Genomic DNA, 22,268 nt, shown 5'->3' with positions numbered 1-22,268 from the left:
GAAAGTCTGTTATTATGAAATGAGAAAAGAAATAGAAACATTAATGGAATATGTTAAAGAATGAAAAATTTGCAAAGCAAAAGCGGTAGTGCATCCGGGCATTGAGAACGCCACGGTCTGTTAAGTAGCCTCTATATACATTATACATAATTACGTCTTCTATATATCGACAATAAATTAAACGCGAACTATTTACAAGTTATCGACAATAAAAGAAGAAAGGACATTCGAAGGAAGCGCTGGCCGTCACCGAATGGGATGTTCGAACGTTTGTATGTAGATAAAGCTAATCAGGGAAGAGAATATTCCGACAGAACGTATTTTTCAAAAGCTGCATACATTAAGGATATATATAGAGTAATATGAACTTACATGTATGTATATTATATATAATATATATATAATATATGTCGGAGATGGAAGGACATCGGGGTTTCCCTTTTCGAATGTTGAAACTAAAAAATAGTTTTAATGTTCTGATTCAATTTTATGACGATGGGCTTGGGCTCGAAGTGACATAACGGGTCACTGGACGTAGCCACGGTCAAGGGAGGGACGTGTACCAAACAGAGGATGGAATAATTATATAGCTCTCCTTAAAAACAAAGATTGACCTGAGAGGTGGGGAGAAGAATATATAACGGCAGTTCCACTTGGACTGCGGATCAGTTCAGTCAGATAAGTTTGACTTATACATTGAGTCAGACGTGTATCACATCGCATTCGTCATCCCGTTGACCATGGCTACGTCCAGTGATCCGTTATGTCACTTCGAGCCCAAGCCCATCGTCATAAAATTGAATTAGAACATTAAAACTATTTCTTAGTTTTATTACTTAAGTGTAGCTATAGTAAAAATCTGGACTAGGGTATTGGGGTTTTTCCCAACATTCCAAAAGGGAAACCCCGATATCCTTCCATCTCCGACATATATATATAAACATATACCTGACCTAGCCTGGAAGGTCCGCGCCTAGCTTCGCTTGCTAGATTTAATATTTTTGTAATGACGCTTAGACGTAGCTCGTTTGTACCTTCGCGAATTAAGAAACGCGTTTATATGTTCGCGCATCATCTTTACGATCGATCAATGATGCGCGGAATTCGAATCAAAGCGGGACGATTAATTCGCATTACGACCACCGTAAAAAAGATCGCGATCCACGATCGAACACGATACGCAAACTGTAATATAAAATACGCTGCTGTAAGAGTTCGTGGTTCTTCGATTGAACTTCGACTTATGCTTATCACATTTCTATTACGGATTCCTTTGATTACATCATATATACATATAATTAGGCTAATTTAGTTACGAGAACGATTCTAAAAATAGACAGAAGTAATCACACGTTATCTGTGGATATTTCTTGAACGGGGCAAAGTCGATCGAAGAGATACGAATAATAGCACAAAACAATCCTGCCGACACGGTGGTATGCGAATTTGCATTCAAAGAGACGTGCACGTATCGAACGAGTATATCTTGTATTTGAGCTACGAATGAGTATGTACTTAAAAATCGTAATTCGTTAGCGTCTGCATTTGTACCTCTCTAGAAATAACGGATGATCCAAGCGCTAAATGACCTTCGGCGGAACCAACTACTTGCGTGTTTGTATAGAAATCCATATACACCTACATAAAATGCCAAAAGAAAAAGCAGATATAATCGTCAAACGATCGTTTTTCTTATTCTCTTCTTACCAACATTTCCTACATGTAGTATACTAAACGATCCTATATCTTCATAGACATATAATACTTTCACAGATTAAGAGATATGATCTTTTTGCCCTTATTACTTTGCCTATATGTATATCGCAATATATCACAATAAAAGATGATAAATTTTGTTCATTTTGTGAAGCTTCTCTTGCAGGCGTACAATTATAGCCATCTGTGCTCAAGACGACGTACTACGCTGCATTTCAGCAACTAACATGACGAAAATTCAATTTCAAAATGTGAAAACACTCACCCAATTGCGGCACCGAAACGTACGTCTCACAGTCCACTAAAAATTGGCCGGTTTGCACTGCACCAAGAGCGACGACTCGTTTTGTCAGGAATTCGATCGTTTGCGGTCCGGTTTTGTTTTCTGTCATCGGATATTGCTGCAAACTGATAAATACAAAACGCCGGTTACTAACGAGTTACTGAAGGGCGTTAGTTTTGTATTTAGAGAAGTACAAATACTTGTGACGACCGCAATATTAAGAGAATATCATAACAATTGAGACAAAACATTCTAGAACGCTCGTTCTATTCTAACATGTGCTATTTCGACATAACCTCTAAATGTCAAAAGTTAAAGCGAATACGTATAGTATATAAAATTAAGTGTCCACGATCGTTCAAATTGTAAATAAGGGTAAACAGGAGAAATATTTTTAGTTGTAAATCTACTTACACAGTAACACCCATTTTCTTTTGGATCGTTCTACGCTAGAACTCACCGGGCTACACAACACGAAACACTTGTCAAATGGAGAGAACGCGCGCAACTTGAATGAATTCTTGACGATAATTCGCGACGAATGGCAGATGGCGCCGTGCGCATGGAACATGGCGACCTCTAAACTGGAAAGAAATAAAATTCTACATATTGAGATATGGTATGCATCGAACGCTCGCAATTCAATACAGATTAAAGAATAAGGAATTACAATTTGCAAATTTTTATATTTGAATTGAATATCATTGAAAATTAAAGAATTGAATCTTTCTCATTTTCCATTTTCATTTCTTTAAATACTGAAATTGATCAATGACGAAATTATTTAACAATCTCCATATTCTAAAAATACGTACAAGATGTACTTATAATTATGCCGTTGTGTACGTTATGTACGTACGTATAATAAAAAATATATATTCTCGTCTAGCTTAAAAGGAATAAATGTAATACCACGTAATATTATATGGAGAGCATATAATGTAGGTATACATACGTATATAGCAACATGAGATGTTCGAGAACTTTTCATAAGTATAAAAGAAGCTGTATTCACATTTCTTGAATTAAGTATTTCATTAAATTACCTTTACCACTTGAACCCAATTGCGACTGCAAACATAAACGCCAACACATTTCAATTCAGCACCGTCGTCACGCTCTGTTACAATTTCAATAGCATCCACTTTGTCGAGTCACGAACCGTTACCAAACACGATACTCCCGCGAATGTGTTGTAAATTCAAATTTTTGGAAAATGGCGTCTCAAGAGAAGCACCGTAAAATGAAACCGTATCGATCATAGTCAATCTATCGACTGTAATTTCACTCGCTACGAGAGATGGCGATATAGTACATTCGAGAGTGCTCCGAAATGGCGATATGTTTCTGTTAAAACTCGAGTAAGGTGTAGTTTTATTCTTACTACGTAGACGGTATCGAATGCGGAATGAAATGCAAGTGACAAGTTTTCACGCACGTATGATCGCAAGTTTCCATGATAGAATTTCCCGACCACAAGGAAAGGCGGAGGCGCCGATGTGCTGGAAGGCAATTTGAAAGCCAAGTAAGAATAATTCGTTCTCTATATCCGTATATGTAAGAATCGGATAATTCAACGTAGCACACGATTGCCGATTCTTTACTATGTTTGGGCATGCATATCGGTCGTGCGGTTTATTTCAAAATACGTGACATCAATACAACGGATATACAATCGCATGCAATTCGTACGCGATTCGTATGCGCTTAACCAACCCTTGGGATGATATTATGGCGCCAAATGAATATTACAAACAGCTTCGTTCGATTAATTGTTAAAGTTTCTCTTTCTGAAAGTTGAGAGCTTGCGTGAATATGACATTAGTTATACATATGTACATGCAGAATGTATATGAAGTCGCCATTAACAATTTTGGCGCCAAATCTTCCTTACTACAGATCTCGATTTCACGCATACCTAAAATACACGTGTATACGTGTAGTTAAGGTATATATTTTCAATACGCATTCAAAACCGGAAACTCTATTCCTTATTCCGTTATTTCGATTATCGAACGTTATCGATATTCGAGAAACTAGTCAGTTACGTACCTACAGAGGGCAGTTCAGAATATATAACCTTTATAGAAAAATAATATGTCGACATGGAACGAATTGTTTGTATCAAACGTTGCTTCAGTTTGGAAAATAGATATTTACGAAAAAAAACATTTTAATTTTCGAAAAACCGAGGCAATCTATATTCTATATGAAGCATTTTACGTCGGATGCATCTTTTTATTATCGCTGGCAGCACTCGCGGCTGAAATCGTCCGTTCTGCAAAATTTTTTAATTAAACCGTCCGATATCGGTCACGCACGCGGCTGAAACGCCAAGTTCGATATCGATCATCGATGAGGCAACGGTTCAAACTTGTTAATAAATGGGATAGGAGGGTGGGGGATCTGTGTTATCGAAATTCCTCTCGTTTTGGTGCAACATAACGAGTTAGTAAATCGTCAACGAAGGAATTGTGTCACGATTTACAAACGAGCGACTGTCATAGAAAGAAAAAGGAACTCCTTACAAAAGTATAATTAATTTGCGAGCTGAACGTTCCTCGGTTGTACTCGTTTCTCGATGATGCGTCCCTCCCTCGATCCTTGAGCCGGAATACGCTCGTTTGAAGACGCAAAGGGTTACTTCGCGTTCTCGTCGCGAGTGCCTGCCTCTTATCGACGCTATTTACACGGCACGGCTATATCCCCGCGAATCGGAAAGAGACTTTAATAAAAACCGTAGCTGTGCTGCTCGAACAAATGCAAAGGGAGAAAGAGAGAAAGAGACAATAGAAAGAAACGACGTTGAAATACAGGTCATTCCGATTAAGTGCGCGCGTTTCTGGGGTGCGTTAAAACCTGTGTCGGCACAAGGTCTCGTTTATTAAAACCGCGCGACCGGAATTGACCTTAATCGCGTGTCTTTTTCGACCATCTTCCTAACGATTCCGCGAAACGCTTCTTTACAAACGCGGGCCGCGTTATTTCGCACGCGAGGCTACGCGTGCGAATGCGTGCCTCGAGTTTCAAAACGCCTCTTTTGTTTGCAAGATTTTTCAATGAGATGAACTCCATCTGGTTTGCCCGCGGTCTTTTTGGATGATCGTTTTGTATAGTCGTTGTCGATTGATGTAGGGAAGTTACATTAGTAGCACATACACAAGTTTCGCTATGTATGTAAATAGTCAATTGATATTAACTGTTCATGTTACTAATTGAATATTAGACCGTCCGAAAAATTGCTTTCGTTTTATAAGGAAATTTATAATGGATGTACAACATTTTTCGTTTCATATTATTTTACCGAATTACGTATGGTCCATTTTGTTCTATCAAAATAAAGGTCACGACGTTCGACAGATTGAGTTTCATATTTGTATAAAGATGCATTCCGTTGTAAAAGACGTGTCTGTAAAAGAAAGACAACCTAATAATATTAGATGACTATAATCATACTTAAAGAACGATAGAAAAATGATTAAGAGGCTCTACTGATAAGACGTATATATTGGCTTGGCAACTAAGTGATTGCGGATTTTGTCATTAGACGGTATTGACAAAATGCCAAGCCAATAGAATTTCGTAGAATAGCGATTTAATCGCAGCTATAGTTTAGGATAAACCGAAAGCAAATGTCAACGCGTTTGTACACGTTATTTTAAGATACAATATATAATCGTTTATACTTGAACAATTATCAAATGCTGTGGATTAAAATTCAAGGAGTATGTACTTAGATTCTCCGCAATTTCTTACATTGATTTCGATCTCCGCTCGAGCCCATGGTTTTCTATGGAACACGAGAAGTAATCGTTCTTACGTATCCATAAATTGCGCGTTCGAGCCTACATGGAACATCGTTTCTCGCCGAAGATGGATATCCCCTATCGCGGCACACAAATTTTTTACCGGTAGATAGGCGCGCGTCTCTCAGGATTTCACCTCGAAAGAAACGCTCTCACAGCCCTTCATCCGCGACCTAAATATCCGAATCGGGTGGAGAAGCCGGCGGAACCGGCGCAGTCGTGAATTTCTGTCCGAAACAATTAACCACCTCGAACAGAGAGGAATCGTTTCCTGCAGCTTCTCCTCTGGCAGCCTCTTCCTCTTTAAAAGACTCGCTCGAAGGAACGGGGACGCTCGTTTCGAGCGATAAAATCGACTGATGTAGCGGTCTGCTGGTTTTCTTGTTTTTCATAGTGCGGGCACACGCGCTCGTCCGGTTCTTCCATTTCTTCCACGAAGAAATCGCCATCGTTAAAATGCACGCCGAGCGGTTGCTCGCGACAATTGAGAATCGCCCTTCGAGGCTGCTGCGCGAGACCGTCGCCGAGCGAAATACAAAAATAGGCGGCAATCGTGGCTGAGATGTACACCGGCAGGAAACTATGACCGGATGTTCGGTGGCGCGTGACACGAATGCGGAGGTCCGTTCGTAACGTCGGGACTAACGTCGAATCGTTTAAATATTCCGTCGATATTCAACGGTAGCATCGAACTGCTTAAATTTCGTGTCTCAATAGAGAGAATATGGAAGGAGAGCGAGAAAGTTCGATCGACGTACAATATGGTGAACAGGGCTTAGGAACAGGCGTTTCGCCGTCTCAGTGGGCAGAATAGTAATTTTAATCATTTTCTCTTACTTGGTTCTCAGCTTCTTCGAGCTTCTGCATTCGTAAGTATCATTAATTGGAATATTCTTTGTCTTGAGTAATCGTAAATTAAATTCCGTATCCTCGTGGACAGGATATTGGTTCGTGGTTTTAAATAAAACTGTGCAAATTGATATGAATTGATCGATATTTCACTGCTATCTCATAGTTCGGATTCAGTTCTCGTAGAACTTAAATGTTACGCGTTGTACTTTTGCAGTTTTGAAGTTCACTGTGTATCGTGCAGTGAACGAATACATATGTGTTCCGGTATTGTACCGAGTCGAATAGTCAGGTAAGAGCTGATGTTAGTCTACGCGGTATCCGGTGATTTTTCATAGTCAAACAGTGGTTCTAAAACAGTCTGTAGCGTTCTCGAACAAAAGCATCGTTTACCTCCGGCGTTCCACTTTCCAAATCGTAATCGGTTTTCCGGCCAGATAATTAGTATCGGGTAATTAATTTCGATAAGAAGATTACAACGTTTGCCATAGTTTACGAACCACGTTCAATCGTTCGGCTGAGATAGTCGCATGCTCGATGTATGCACCGTGAAGCGTTGAATTCGATTAAAAGCTCCGTTATCTTCTGGAAGTTCCAAAATAGAAGTCACGTTGTTGCGTCTCAACTTCCACTTGCATACTTTTTAATATTCTGCTTAACGTTAGTCGAAAAGAAACGAAGACGTACGATTTGTTTTTCAGCCGCTGGATGCTCGACCTATTTATTTCCTTCAGAAATAAACCCGACGCGAGAAAATGTGAGAAAACCTTCGTCTCTGCCTACGCTTCTCATTCTTTTACGATTTGTGCAATCGGACGCTTACATTTCGTCGAAGGTTTCTTTCGTTTCCGTAGCGTGTGTATAATGTTCCTGACGTTCAGAACGTGAAACCTTTCGAGAATTTGAGTTTCCTATACTCGATACTTTTTAGTCTCACGATACAACGCAAATCTGAGAAGACACAATTTTTTGAAATAAAATTCACAATCTCTCGAAAGTCTATTTGCTAAAGTCTAACTGTACGCTCCTCCGTGTGACCTAAATTCTAACTTACCTGTAACTGCAAGGGGCTGTGATTCAGGTAGTTCGACGAAAATGCGGAGAATCAGGGGTAACTGAAAAATCCGAATTTTATTTCCTTAGCGCAATTCATACTCGAAGCGAACCGTTTCTCCATCGTTAGATTTACAAGGTGCAGAGCTTGAACAGTCGTGAGAGATTTGCTAATCGATCTGTGTTCCTCGAATACAGATAAATGGAGCTACGCGAGTCTCGAACTAACTCGACAATTAACTGTTCACAGCCGTGAACGTGGTGAAGCGATACGTTGTTATAAGGAAGGTAGGATCGCAGCAGAGTCGCGGATGAATACTGCCTCTGTTAGAAGCTTTGCTCAGTTCCCATCTTGCGATATGTACATTCGTAAAAAGTAATATGCGGAACAAGCATAAAACTGCGGTGCAGATTTACTACGTCTTCTTCGTTGTTGGTTTTCCTGACAAGAAAAGTAATCTAGGATTATGTATGTATAAGGGCCCGAAAGTTACGGCTCCCATAGATACGATATCTTGACGTTTCCTTTAATACAAAAAGTTGCTCGAAACGTCGAAAGTTATGCAGAACGTGATTTATTAAAATTCTCAGATTTATGAGTCCATTGTCCCTGAAGACTTCCATTATTATCATCCTCGGCGCGTAAGTCGTTCTCTGTTCAACGAGTCGTTTACCCGACCCATCGTGACACGCTTGCATTCATTATACCTGGCAATCGAACATCGAATGGACCGAATAGCTGACCCAGTTCGGACTCGTTTTAATTTCAATACTTTTGCATTCGCGATTACCAGCAGTTGAAGCATTAGGTCGTCCTGTGAGTTACGTTTTGGAACGCCAGCTTCGATAGAAGAATAGTAGTACTACACTGTATCTCATGCTGAAATAGCTCCATTATTTTTAACAGAACCAGGAAATGGATTCGTTCTAACTGATCTGCATGACTCGTGGATGATCACGTACCTACTCATACTCGTATGGAATTCATTATCAATATCGCTATCGATTCAAAATTCTAAACTTTTTCTCCGTCGGCTAACAAATATTCTAACATAAAACAATCCTCAAACTGACTTCTTCCGAGATGCTTTAGCTTTATGAAACACGCAGTGGCTTGACATTTTTCGTGGGTAGCGTATAAGCATTGGCGGTCTATTTATTACAAACTTTTGACACAAGCAACGAACCTAGCGTGTCGAACGTACCGTTACCTAAACTAAGACGACGAAATATGTTTAGACGACGTTAACGCCTGTTTGAAAAGTATAATTCATCGCGCATCGTGCCACGACTTTCGCCTACTTTCCACCAAAGAAGGGACGCGCTATTCGCGAACCACCACGTTTTCATGCCGCACGCGAGGCGGAGATGGCTTTCTTGTCTCCGTCCGCGAAAAGTACTTTGGTTTCTCGAAACCGCTTGACGATTCAAGTCTTAGAATCCTCGAGGACTCCTTGGATCACGATAGACGCTTCTTCTTTTCTTCTTGCACGTAGAAAGTAGACGTCGTTCCCGTCGTTCCTGAAGCGAGCCAAAGGTTGAATTCAATCTTCTAGGTGTATACACAGAGAATCGTATATGTGCCTCTATGTTTCCTAGGTTGCTCTTTTCTAAAGCGTTCGTATTTTCGCTACGTTGCTCGGCATGGCCATTCCGGATGATGGATTAACTTTCGACGACGTTATTTCCCACGGCGATGCTTCATCGCGTCGCGTCACGACATGGCGCGTTTCGTGTCTGGTTTCTCAAATAATTAACATTCCCATAAAATTCGCCCGTTATCGTTGGCTAATAAAATTCTTTATTAGTTTGCGGTGCTCGTTACGCTAGTTCGGATGAAAGTGGACGATGATAAAATTGTCCGTTGTTCGTGGTCGACAACGATACTTGTTACGGGGTCAAACACGACGTTAGAAGCATCGATATAACTCGTTCCCGGTGATCTCGTTACGAGCAGCCGAGAGAGGCTGCCTTATCGAGTTTCGAAAGCCGGTAGAAAGGTTCGTCCAGCTGCCTGATTCAATCGTGAGATTTTATTTTGCAACGACCATAACGGTTATGTTTTACGCCGTTGCTAAGCCCGCAAATGCTTATATCGACTGGATGGAATGTTATTGCAAGCCCGTTGCGCGCGGACTCGAATCAAATTCCAGGCATAATGAAGCAATAGAGTTGGCTGTCGGTCTTTCCCTTTTGGCATCTGCTCGCATTGCTCGCGTTTTCACTGCGTCCGTCGTGAATTAATTACTGTTAGCGCGCGTATTCGTAGAACGCGTTTCGCGTTTTATTCTCGATCCTTATCGTGCAATGGCAGGATATTTTCATCGGAAATGTCTCTCATTCGTTCGATACGATACGTTGAAATTAAATTTCATATTGGCCACGAATTCCTATATCGTATACAGAACATTTCAATTTATATTGTACAATGTGTGGACGACGCGAGTAAACGTATGATACGCGTAAACAGTGCAACGATGTTTTTAAATAATAATTATTCACAATTTAATTGGTATTTATTGTTAAACGAGTAACGTTTACGAGAGCGAATGTCCTCATTTACGTTCGTATCTGAAAGAGAATGAAGAGGCGAGAAAGAAGGATAATGCTTTATTCGTATGCTTTATTTTCCCACTTAACTTTAAATCCTCATTCTGAATCCATTACTTTGACACTACATTTTTTTACCATAATTCAATCAACACTTTTAGCCCCATAAATGATCTATACTTGGTATAAGCTTCTCACAGCAAGAACTTCCATTAATTGCAAATCTAACCAAAAAACACTTATCGCTGCGCTTGCCGTCTACGTAAGAACTATTACGAGCACTGCTTACTCGGTGAAATCATAAAATCTCGAATGGCTATTGCAATTAGGTCGCTGTCCACTTAACCCTGATCGCTTATCGTCGCTCGCTTACGAAGATTCCATCTCTCTAATACCCGCTAATTGATTCCACCCTTAGTATTTCGTTTCCACTCTTACGTTATTAACTTACAGTCACATCATTCTCTCTGGAATTCGGTACTTCGAATCACAATAAATAACAACGGTCGATTTTCGTCGCGTTCTAAAACCACCTACGAATATCGTGAAACATCTGCGCGTTGATCTTGCTTGTATAATTAATCAGCGGCGACAACAAAAAGAGGAATGACGTTTACAAGATGCATTACACCATCCTTTGCCTTTCATCTATCTTCATTCGACGCCTTCACTCGTTTTTCGTCTGGTCCTACAACGTTCGCCTCTGTTTCGGCCGGTCCACGTCCCTCTTCATCGTGTGCGATGGTCTTCGTTGTCATCCTTCGTCGACGAGCGACGCGTACACTCTCGTTCATAAATATTAGGACACTTGCTTAGGTCTCTCTTGCGTAATTCGGCTAGCGTTGTCAATGAAATTTCACAGGTCGTAACCTACGAGTTATCAACGCCGATGATCTTGCACATTTCCACGATTTCGTTCCTCGTGTTCGTCTCTGACTTTCCCTAACTGTATATGCATATTCGCTGTACACCTAAGGCAAAACGAATTATGCGCGCCGTATTTGATAGCAGAAGGCGAGTTCATTGTCTCATATCCCCGGAGAAATATATTTTCCAAAATTCAGAGTGCATTACGGTAGACATGGTCCACCGTAAGGGAAAATGAATTGTGTACGCTGTATTTGAGACTAGCAACCGAGTATAACGCGTCTGTCATGTAACCAAATACGTACTTATGATCGAGGATGTATATGTAGTCGTCGGACCGATTTTTTCGAACGGAAACCGAATCGTGGAGCAGAAAAACGACGATGCGTCAATGCCAGGCTGGGACATCTGGCATCGTCATAAACATTCTTGCCGCGTGAAACCGCTGAAACCGTGACGGAGGACACGACCAGTAGCGAACGTACTATACAGAGGAAGAGATGAAAAAGGAAAGAGAGCGCGCAGAAAAAGTACGAATAAATAGGGAGAGGAAAAAGGGAAGAAAGGACGCGTAGGTGTCGGTGGGAGTTCACTGTGAAAACGAAGGGGAGTAAAGCGTAGAACGAATAGAAACAAAAAGGTACGGGGCAGGGAGAAAGAGAAGCGAGAAACGATAGACAGGTTTCACCGGGGAAAAGGGAGACTTGGAAGGAAAATGAGAGGGGCGGATAAGAGAGGTGCAGTGGCACTTAACGCTCGAGATGAGCGTCTCGAGTTGAACCAATTCTCACCCAGTGACGTGATCGTTCCCGTGAACTTTGAACCGCCTAATGAATCAGCCAACGTTTATAGAAACCATAAATAATACGCGCACTCTGGCCAGACGCGTCTCGAGCAAGAAGTTCGGCAAGGAAAAGCGTCATCGAGTGTTCGCGCTATGCTTTGCTCGAGACGCTATTGTACGACGTAGCGAAATAACGAAGGTTGGTGGTGTAAACTCGTAGGATTTCGTAGGAAGGTCTCTGTCTCTTTGAAGTTTCGAGGAAACATTAACCGACCGTTGAAAATAACTTGTTTTTCTCGTTTTGAGATGGTCGTTTAATTTATTCGCCGTAAATCACGCGTACTACCCTTCGTAGTTACTTCAACGACTTTGGAAATCGATGAACGTTGTTCAACTAATTTATATTTGGGAGACGCACAGCTTTGTCGAGTATTCAATGTTGAAGCGTATATTTAATTATATTTCAAGCTACACTTAGGCTATACGTTTAACCCTGCTACGATCTTTGATTCTTTATATTTCAATGTCATCGTCATTTATAATATTTCATCTTTTGATGCAGTTCGAACAAGCAACTCTACGTGACTCCTTCGTACGTTGCTCAAATTTGAGATATTTTTTAACTTTCCGGCGCTAGAACTCAAGCTCCGCAAGAACGTTGCGAATATTTTAATTCGCGGCCGTGACATCACGGCAAGTTCGTTCTCTGTCCGAGCCTCTTGTATTAGCTTGTCCGAGAAGTGTCTTTCTTTTACAGACCCGTTTTTTACAACGATGCATCCTTATACAAACATGAAACCTAATCTGTCGAACGTTGTGATCTTTATTTTGATAGAACAAAATGGATCATACGTAATTAGATAAAATAATATAAAACGGAAAATGTAGTGCATCCATTATTTCCGTACAAAACGAAAGGAACTTTCCGGACGACCTAATACGCAAATAGATAAATCGAGGTTCCCCTAGTGGACTCGGGATCGTTTTTGGACGAGGATGATCATGCAAGCACTTTGGCGAGAAATTTCGTGAAAGGGCATAAAGAAGAGGTTATTTCGCCAATGTTGCTATTGTCCACGGTCCTGCTTGAAAGTTGAGGTCGTTCCGCCTGTCCTCATCTATCTCTCGTGCTTTATAAACGCGCTGATCTCGTTGTTCGCGAGCTTCAAATATAACCCCGCGCTATGGAATCTAAAAGTATCACGGTTCGCTCGTTATGAATCACCGTGCGCCTCAAGTAAACTGCACATAACGGAGCTGGTCTTGAGTCACGTAGTACATATACCAACATGTACGCAAAATAATTAAGGTGCCCACACATCGTGCCTTCCGCTTAATTTGTTTAACCCATTAAGGAGCCAAGTTCCATTAACGCAACGTTCCGTTCGTTTTCGGTCAAATGTACAGTGCACACAATTAGATTCTATTTAGTCCGCTTAGCAATTACGAAAAGGAATTTAGAGAATTTGACCACTACATTTATTTTTCCATTGCCGTTTCTTCTTCCATCTGGTCGTACAATTTTACGAAGCTTCGTTTTATGCGATCGAGTTTTTCATCAAATTATAGAGATTCTTTTTATGCCGCATAACGGGCTTCTGTAATGTAAAAAATTTTACCGTAGCTGTTGCCCAATATTTACACGGTACTTTACTGCTTGGTAATTCCTTAACCGGTTAACCAACAAACTGCTCTCTGCCTCTCTAACCGTTCAACATATGCAAAGCTTCAAAGTTCTCGATATAAATGCTACCTAAACCTGGTACAAAATTTCAATTTTCTCCACGGTACAAATATCTCAATTATTTCAACTGTGGTTAGGAAACAAAGCAACTTGGCGGAACATAGGGACGACCTTCGAAGTGGAAAACTTCGCGAAGCTCATAAATGGTATGCCAAAGTCGGGCTCGGTTTCTTGGAACTGGCGGGATGAATAGAGTCTGCGGCAAAAGTAGAACGTGTCGTGCAACGAAAGACGAAGTTGCGAACCGTAACGCCGGTGGAAAAGCGTATTTCGACTTTAGAAACGCGTGCACGCGTGCCGCGGTTTGCTCGCGCGGTTTCCACGATGAAAAGGAATCGCAGTATTCACGGTCCACGAGATTTGCGAGGGATACAGGCCTCTGCGTAGACGGCACTGCGCAGACACTAAACAAAGCTCCCCCGAATGAATACGCGAGAATTTAAAGGGAAGTGCGGCGGATGCGGCAATCTTTAGTATTCAGCGCGGCCGACGCAAACGTTTAAGAATCCCGCGGCAAACGAGAGACGAGCGTGCAACAGCCCGTTGACTTTTCATCGGAATCGTCTACAGTGTGATCTCCAAATCAATGTTTCTCTTCGCATCTCTTTTTTCTTTCGCTTGTACGAATTCGTGGTCGGTTTGGCGTTTAAATTTTTCCACGTAGGAACTGTTTATACACGCGGTTTGTCGAACGAAGGGAAAACTGATCTCATGTTTACAATTGAAAGCAAGATCTTTTCAGTTTTTTCGCACAGAGGTAGTTCAAATTTTACAAATCAAACTTTCTCGTCTTTTTCAAACCACCATGACGTTACATAAATACTGGATTATGTAAAATGCTGTTTCGTAACAGTACCGCGCAAAGGTTTAATAATCCGAGCAAACAGAGGAACGTAGTGCCATATTCGGATTAGCTGGAGCCTTAATTTTCAAGTTTATGCTCATACGCGTCAAGTAACTGAACTTCGACTTTGCGTTCATACGACTCAACATGGAGTTCAGAATTTAGATAGCTTGACTAATCCGAACGAGGCTCAATAGCATCGACACGATGTACCAAGTTTGCCAAAGTTAAAAATATTAAATGTGTCGCGACACATGAGCTAGAGGACAATTCGAATCATGTTGTTGTTTTACCTTGGAGTATCAACATCGCTAGAACATACACAATGTAATAATAAATAAACTCCGAGCAAAACAATGTCGCCATTACGTGCAACCGCCAAACAAAGTCGAATTTAAATTTTTCGGCGACCAGTATAAATAAACGAACGCGTTCGTAAGGTGATCAGTTTTTTAGTCTCAGTCTCGAGCGATTTTATTAGCGATCAATACACAGTCTTTGGCGAATCAGTTAGCAGCAAGCATCTTAGCGAACGTTCTCTGTATTTATTAATTATTTTTAAATATATTTGACGGTTTCAACATGGAGTTATCTGGTCATTTAAACGACACGACCAACCATCCTCTACAAATGAACGCTAACTACGTAAATATCGATGAATTATGTAAAAGTAAAGGAAAACGAAGCAACGTGAAAGATTGTAAAACGGTAAACGGTTAGGCTGTGCGTTTCAGCGTCGAGGAAAATCGATCGCATAATCACGAACTGAACGACTTTGCACAGCCCCGCCGTCCCATGTCTAATGACGTAATTAGGGATGAGTTATTCCCGACTAGGCCAGAAGGCATACCTATTTCCTTGCCGCTGATGTCATTGCCAGAGAAATTGTTACCCTTCCTCCGCTCTTATTACCACGTGTAGCCATGTAACGCCTATCGTAATCAATTCTATGAACACGCGTGATTTTTTCATGTCACGCAATGTTGAACGAAGCGTTAAATCGAACGGAAAAGGAAAGGCCGTTTTATATATACAATATGTAGCTGGTAAAAATAATGCAGAAAAGGAACGATTATATCGATCGTCCGACTGTAGGCATTGACGTGCGCGAACCTTCCAAGTTTCATTAATTTCGAACAAGTTGGTCTGCGTTCCCCTTGTTAGCGCTCGTGTGTAACACTCGAGCGAGCCACCATTCTTGAAGCGTAAGGATACGAGGGGTGCAAACTGCACGTGCCCCGATTTTTCATCGTTTCACGGATCGTCGATACGTTTTCGTGACTTCTTCATACTCGTCGCGAATAATATCGCAAACGTTTCATGTTCATCTCCCTGGTTCTCACATTGTAAGTCACAAGCTAGAAATTCTCGAGAAAATCGGAGAAGTGCAACAGATTGGTAAGTTATTGTGCAGTAAGTATGTAGAACAAGACTGTTCAGAAAATTTGTATCATTGAATCATCAACTGATCGCAGCAGTTTGAGTATTTCGTTTTAGAATATAGGATTTTATTCAATTTCCTATACTTGGAATGTAGAACATTAAATAAAATGAAATATCTAAAAGCCAAGTGTCCTATGTTCCAAAATGCGAGAATTTCACGACAAACTCTTTGATTCTCTCCTTTTTTCGTATCGATTCGATGATAATTAATCTTAGAATATACCATTTCATTCTATGTTTAAAGCATACAACGTTACGTAACGTTAAATACCTAAAAACCAAGTGTCCTAGCTCATCGATAACAGTCGAGTTCATCGAGCCCTGGCGCAGAATTTCACGAAGTAACCTTTCCCTCTTTCACCGTGTCGTCGTCGCCTCTCTCCACATCTCTCTTTTCTTTTTTTCCATCCCTCGTACGAGCATTAGGCAACTCGTCGATAGAGGGTTGCGTATTATTTGTTCCTCTACCGATACGTCGAGACAGCTCCGAACTTGTACCGACGTCCCAGACGGCTACGTCGCATCGTTTGGATGCTCCCAGCGGTTCTCAGCGGTTGTACGCTCGAGTGAGGTTTATCGACACCACCCCGGAAATTCGTCGGAGGGCGCGTGTACGCAACGCGTGCACTATGGCCAGGATTGAAATACGCTCGGCGTAATATCGCGTCGCGGAAGCGGCAGCGGTCTTCAACTCGGAGCTTTACGATCTCGGCCACGGGCAAAGCAGCTTATTTTAGACCGTCGCGTCGCCAGCCTCTCGTAATGCTTTTAAACGCGTTTCGCATAATGTCCTGCCTGTAATTTCATTTTCACAGCCACCAGCGATTCTCAACTGCGTAACTCTCTGTTTGGCCAGTATTTCCTCGCTGTATTTAGTCGCTACAGACGCTCACCGCTGCAGCAGATTAAATTCTAGCCGTTGTCTGTACATTAAATATCAGTTAGCTACGGAGTTTCTCGATGTTTGCTGGACATATGTGTCGCTGTAACTGGATTCGAGGAAAGAGGTTCTGGACTTTGGTACAGCGATGCACGTTCTGCTACAAGGAAGTTTCCAGGTTTACAGGAAGACACGTTGTATTAGATAGTCAATTTTCACTTGATGCGTTTATTCTTTAACTTTACCGTTCCTTGGGTAGTTTGTCATTCAAAAGTTTGATTTTTCTGCCGTTGAAAAGCGTTCTACTTTGAGGCAGATACGAAGGAATCGTTGTTGATGCGTGACTTGCGAACAGCGTTTCATAAAACGCGAAAGATCTTATTATTCGTTGAAAGTGAGAACGAGGTAGAAAAATTGATTTGAAGATCGCGATATGGTTCCATTTATGAAACACCCAAGGTTGTACTATATTAACGACAATACAATTTTTAAGAATATTCCTATTTTGCTTTTGAAGCTACGTTAATAAGAGAGCAACGTAATAACATTTACAAATATATCTTTCATCGGGTAATATCATATTCGATGAGCCAGTGGATTTACATTTTACGACTTTTTCTCGTTGGTGAAACGTCTCGAAAATTCAATTACGAATTTCCTAGCAGAACGAATGTTTGAGTTCTCGCCCGGAGAAGAAAGTTCGCGTGTATTTAACACGAGTGAGTAGGCAAACGTTAAGAGTCTCGTCCCAGATGAATGTCTTGATGCCTCAGTCTTGATGAATGAAGAAAACGCGACTGTCTACGATCCTCTGGAGAATTTTTACCCCTTTTTCTTACTAAATTACTAAACATTCGAGAAGTCTAATTTAGTTTCCAATTCTAATTCTAATTAAAATCTAATTTAATTTCCACTCGTTCGAATCGCTTTCCAAATTTATTGTATTGGGTCGGCAACTAAGTGGCTCTTCCAAACTTATTGTATCAATGGCTCGCTATCTTTCCTTTCCACATTTATAAAAGAACGTTTTCCAAGATTTTTAAACAATTAAATATCCTTTGCAACCGGACTGACTTTTTCCTTGCGTTATTTATTTTCTCGTACACCTTTCATTTTGATTCGTCCGATACAAAATTTATAACGTGATTCGTCGATCGTTACAGCGTTTAAAGATAATAGACGAAAGAAAGCAGAAAATGGAACGTTACACGTGATTCGTATCTAGAGTTTACATCTAGAATCTAATGACTAGGATCAAGTTTTAGATACCTGTTCTGCCATATTATCAGAAAATTGAAAGAAACAGATTGGCTGTCGTTTACTACTAAAATTATCATGTTGAAGGTGCAATATAATCTAAGACACGACACGTATATTTATGTAATCTAACACGATGTTGTCTGCCGTAGGAGAGAAGGCTTTATCGCAAGCTGAAGCTTCACCGGTATCAACAAACGTATTTTGTCGAAGAATTTTTTACGATTTTCGCTCAGGTCTCTAGCTTTATAGTTTCTAGGCGTGTTTTCTTAGAACAGCATTTTTTCCCGTTGCACAACTCAGACAAGCAGAACGTTCCAACGTTAGTTTCAAGTCGCGTCGTATGCCTCTGACAATCTCGTTTTTCCTCTATCGGAACGTGTCAACGTTGGTGCTTTTCGAAGACCATCGGTGTATTGTATTTCGAATACGTCTCAAGCAATGTCCGTGACAGGTTTCACATGGTCTTTTTGATGCCTAGAGGTTCTCAGCACGCATCGGAATCTCTCTATCCCTTATTTTCTCATTTACAGTCTGTCACTGCCTCCATAATTTCGATATCGTTCCGACTGGTCTCCCAAATGTTTCTGACACTTTCTCCTTCGATTTCAGTCGTTCGCTGCATATATCTATCGATGAAAAATTTAGCAACACTTTCCTAGTCGAGAAGAAACATTAGTCGAGATAGCTGAAAATCTTGTGCTCATTTTTGTCACTAAATATCCTATCTAACGAATCGATTTTTATAAGAATTTCAAGATTACGCATGCCGATATAAATTTAATGGTAACAAAGTTCTACGTCGATATTTTGCAAATTTTTACAAGTTACGCAACAGGTACTCTTTCCAAACTTATGGCTTCCCTCTTTCACGTTATCTTGCAGATGTTCAAACGATCCCAGTCCATCGAATACTCTCCTACCTTTCTCTGTTAAAAAGTCCCATCTAGCACTTGCTCGTTTTTCAAAATACGATTAAAGCATTTGCAATGTCCTGTGCGTCTAACGTCTCAAGTAACAATTTAACTTTAACTTTGATTTCCTTATATGGTTTTTCAAAAGATGGGACATTTTAAATAAGGGGACCAGTACGTATAACGTACGATAGGTTCAAGCCACGTAAACTAGAGAATTGTATTGTTTCATGAAGGGTGTACAGAGGATCCCATTGTTGGAAACGCGAATTGTTCACGGAGCCATAGGGATTCGTTTCTGTTCACGTGGCCTACACAAAACAAGATAAAGCATTTTGCGCAGGACGCATTCAGGGCCGGTTCGAATTAGATTTAATTACCGGTGCCGGTTGTTTCATTAGAGCAAATAACGACGAGTGCCGGTCGAGCTGATTTCTAGAGCGGAATGCGTTATACTATCCCGCGAATTTTCCACGGGCAAACACGTGACTAGTTTGCACAGTAAATTACACAAAAGTTTTCCCATACCGCGTTACCGGAAACCGCGTTTCATTACATTCGCCACTCGATACCACTCTCATCCCCCTGTCGCCCTCTTTGAACTCCGACACGATCCCATCTCCCCCCTTGATCCTGTTCCCGTTATTCGTTCAACTCCAATTTCCGATTTCAAATTTTTTTCACTCAAAATCAACCGAATATTTGTCCAAGTGTGGTAGCCGGTCCACGCGGTTTAACATCTCCAAAGCGATAGCTCGTTTCGTCTTACGGAGCAGCGAGAATTCACTCAGCAACGAACTAGCATGATTTCTCGGATAAGTCCCATTTCGTAAGCGTTTCGAAAATGACTGATTAAGTTGCACAACTAAGTTAGTTTATTCGTCTATGCTTCTATCCTTTGGCGGAAGAATTCCTCTTGAGGAGAATACTTCCATCTCGTTGCAACGCGTGCCAATGCCCGTTAACTTTTCGACACATGTCAGTTTCTTGTAAAGAAACGGATATGAAGAAGCTCAAGAAATCAGACGAAATCTGTACAGGAATCGTTCCGTAATACTGTGGCGGCACTCGACCACGGTACTTACAGCGGCTTCAAAGCGTAAGGTCAACATGCCTAATGTACCATCGATATCCCTATGGTTCTTTCGCCAAACATTCGAAAGAATGTAAGAAACAGAAGAATCTGTTTAGTTTCGAACAAAGATTCATTCTGCCCCGAGCTGCGAAGTGCGAAAGGTTTAGCGTCATAGCGAAGCAAACACAAGCCGAGACACGTGATTATCAACTCTTGATTGTTAATCGTTAATTATTGTTGATAGTTGATCGATGATTGTCGATCGTAAATTGTTGACTGTTGATTGCTAATGGTTTAATGAACCTTTTTTGTTGAACATCAAGAGTATTTTTTGTGGGCACCTTCACCAACCTCAATACGAAGATCGCTGAGAATTATCAGATTTATCCGAAACGAAAAAATCTCTACGATTCCATCCAACTAATCGATGATAACAACGATGCGAAGTTAATTCTTTGATTAATTAGAGAGATTACTAATATCTTCTAAATGTTCCAATCAAATGGAGAATCATAGAAGGAAATGGTTTCGTGGAATTGCTCGGCGACGTAACGAATTGTGAAGCTGTTCCTTTACGGAAAACAAGAAACATTGATTTATTATGCTTCTCGTCTATGGTATTCATCTGTTTTCAATTTTCCCATATAGAATTACTCCGTTAACACCAATTGGAGGCTACCCTGTATCGTGAAACTGCCCAGCTCGTATTTCCAAATATATTCAATTTCACAATCCTAGCACCGTTCACGTGTAAACAGCAAAAATCAATATTTTACCGTAATCTGCCTCGAAACGAATTTTTCACCGGCGAAGAAAATCGTGTCGCGAACAAGGGGTGCGTCCCTCGATACGCAGTTTGCAAGAAAAACAACAGTAAAAATAATCCCTCGCACCCTTTCGTTGTCGTTGTCAGCGATTCTCATTCGCTGCTGTCACCGAGTCATCCTCTCTCAGCCAGCAACGTATCGCCGCTCGATCGGCTGTTCTTTGTGCCTGCGACATCGCGCAGCTTCCTCGAGGGATAATTTCGCGTGTGCACCACTGTCTGCTTACTCGGGGCAAATAGGTATGCAGTTATTCTGAGACTGCCGGGGTGAATGGCCAGGTTCTCGTGCGCACACGTTGCAGCAGCCTCTCCGCGTGTTCGCGAAAGCTCGAATCAAATATCGTAGACGATCGGTGGCCGAACATCGCAATAACACGGCAGATTGTTTGGCTACCGGGAGGTTCTCGCGGATGCAACGCGAGAAATTCGCTTGCATCCGACATCGTGGACTGGGACGAGTCCGGTCGGTATCGTTTCGCATCCGAAAGGCATTTCAATCAAATTTTTGGTCAGGATCGAGTGGCAGATCGATTGGTTTCGCTGGTTTTCTCTGCAACGAACGTTCGTTGCCGCTTGAAGTATTCGCGGCTCGGTTCTGGATATTCGAGAAGTGGAAAGTTATTTAAAGCCACGTTGGCACTGCTCATCTTCGAGTCACTAGAATTCGATTAGTCGACTCGACAGAAGTTTCTAACTCTATACCATGCGGCGCTTCGTGTTTTAGAACGTTTCAGCGTTTCCACGCTTCGAATCTGATTAATGTTGTATACTAAGCGTAGGAAAATTAGATGCTCTTGGCGGGAATTTAACCGTTGATTCGAACGACATAGATTAGGATATAAGTAACGACATAAGATAAATGCTTCGTCTGTAAATGGATAGTGATTCAAATCGCGAGAATTTACATATAGAAATGTTGATATTTGTTATCGGTAGGTGAAGCCATAACGCGATGTAATGTGCTATCTATATTTCACCTACGATAAATAAATCGCAACGTAAACGAAATTCTTTATATCGCGAAGGCTTGCATTTTCTACGATATACGCGTGATAACGCCACGGCGAATATTTCCAATGTGCAAATGCTGATTTATTCCAGCGTTGAAATTAATACATCGAATATTGGTCACGTACGAATAGAGTAAAATAATTTGATATTTGTGCCGGTGGAATAATTGATCTCAGAATCGATCACAGTTCAAACAATCGGCAATTTTCGATGATCGTGTCGGAGGTGTTCGTGCCGATGGACAAAGCTACATATTTCTCGTGTAGGCGAGGTTTCCAGACGGCGATTTGATTTAACATTCGAACAAGAGTTTGCCTGTTTCCTTCCGTATCGTTTATCCATGAAGCGTGGCGCATTAAGCGATGC

Source organism: Bombus impatiens, unplaced genomic scaffold (genome assembly GCF_000188095.3).
Source record: "Bombus impatiens unplaced genomic scaffold, BIMP_2.2 scf_2135, whole genome shotgun sequence".
NCBI classification, from domain to species: Eukaryota; Metazoa; Arthropoda; class Insecta; order Hymenoptera; family Apidae; genus Bombus; species Bombus impatiens.
This window is presented reverse-complemented; position numbering follows the sequence as displayed.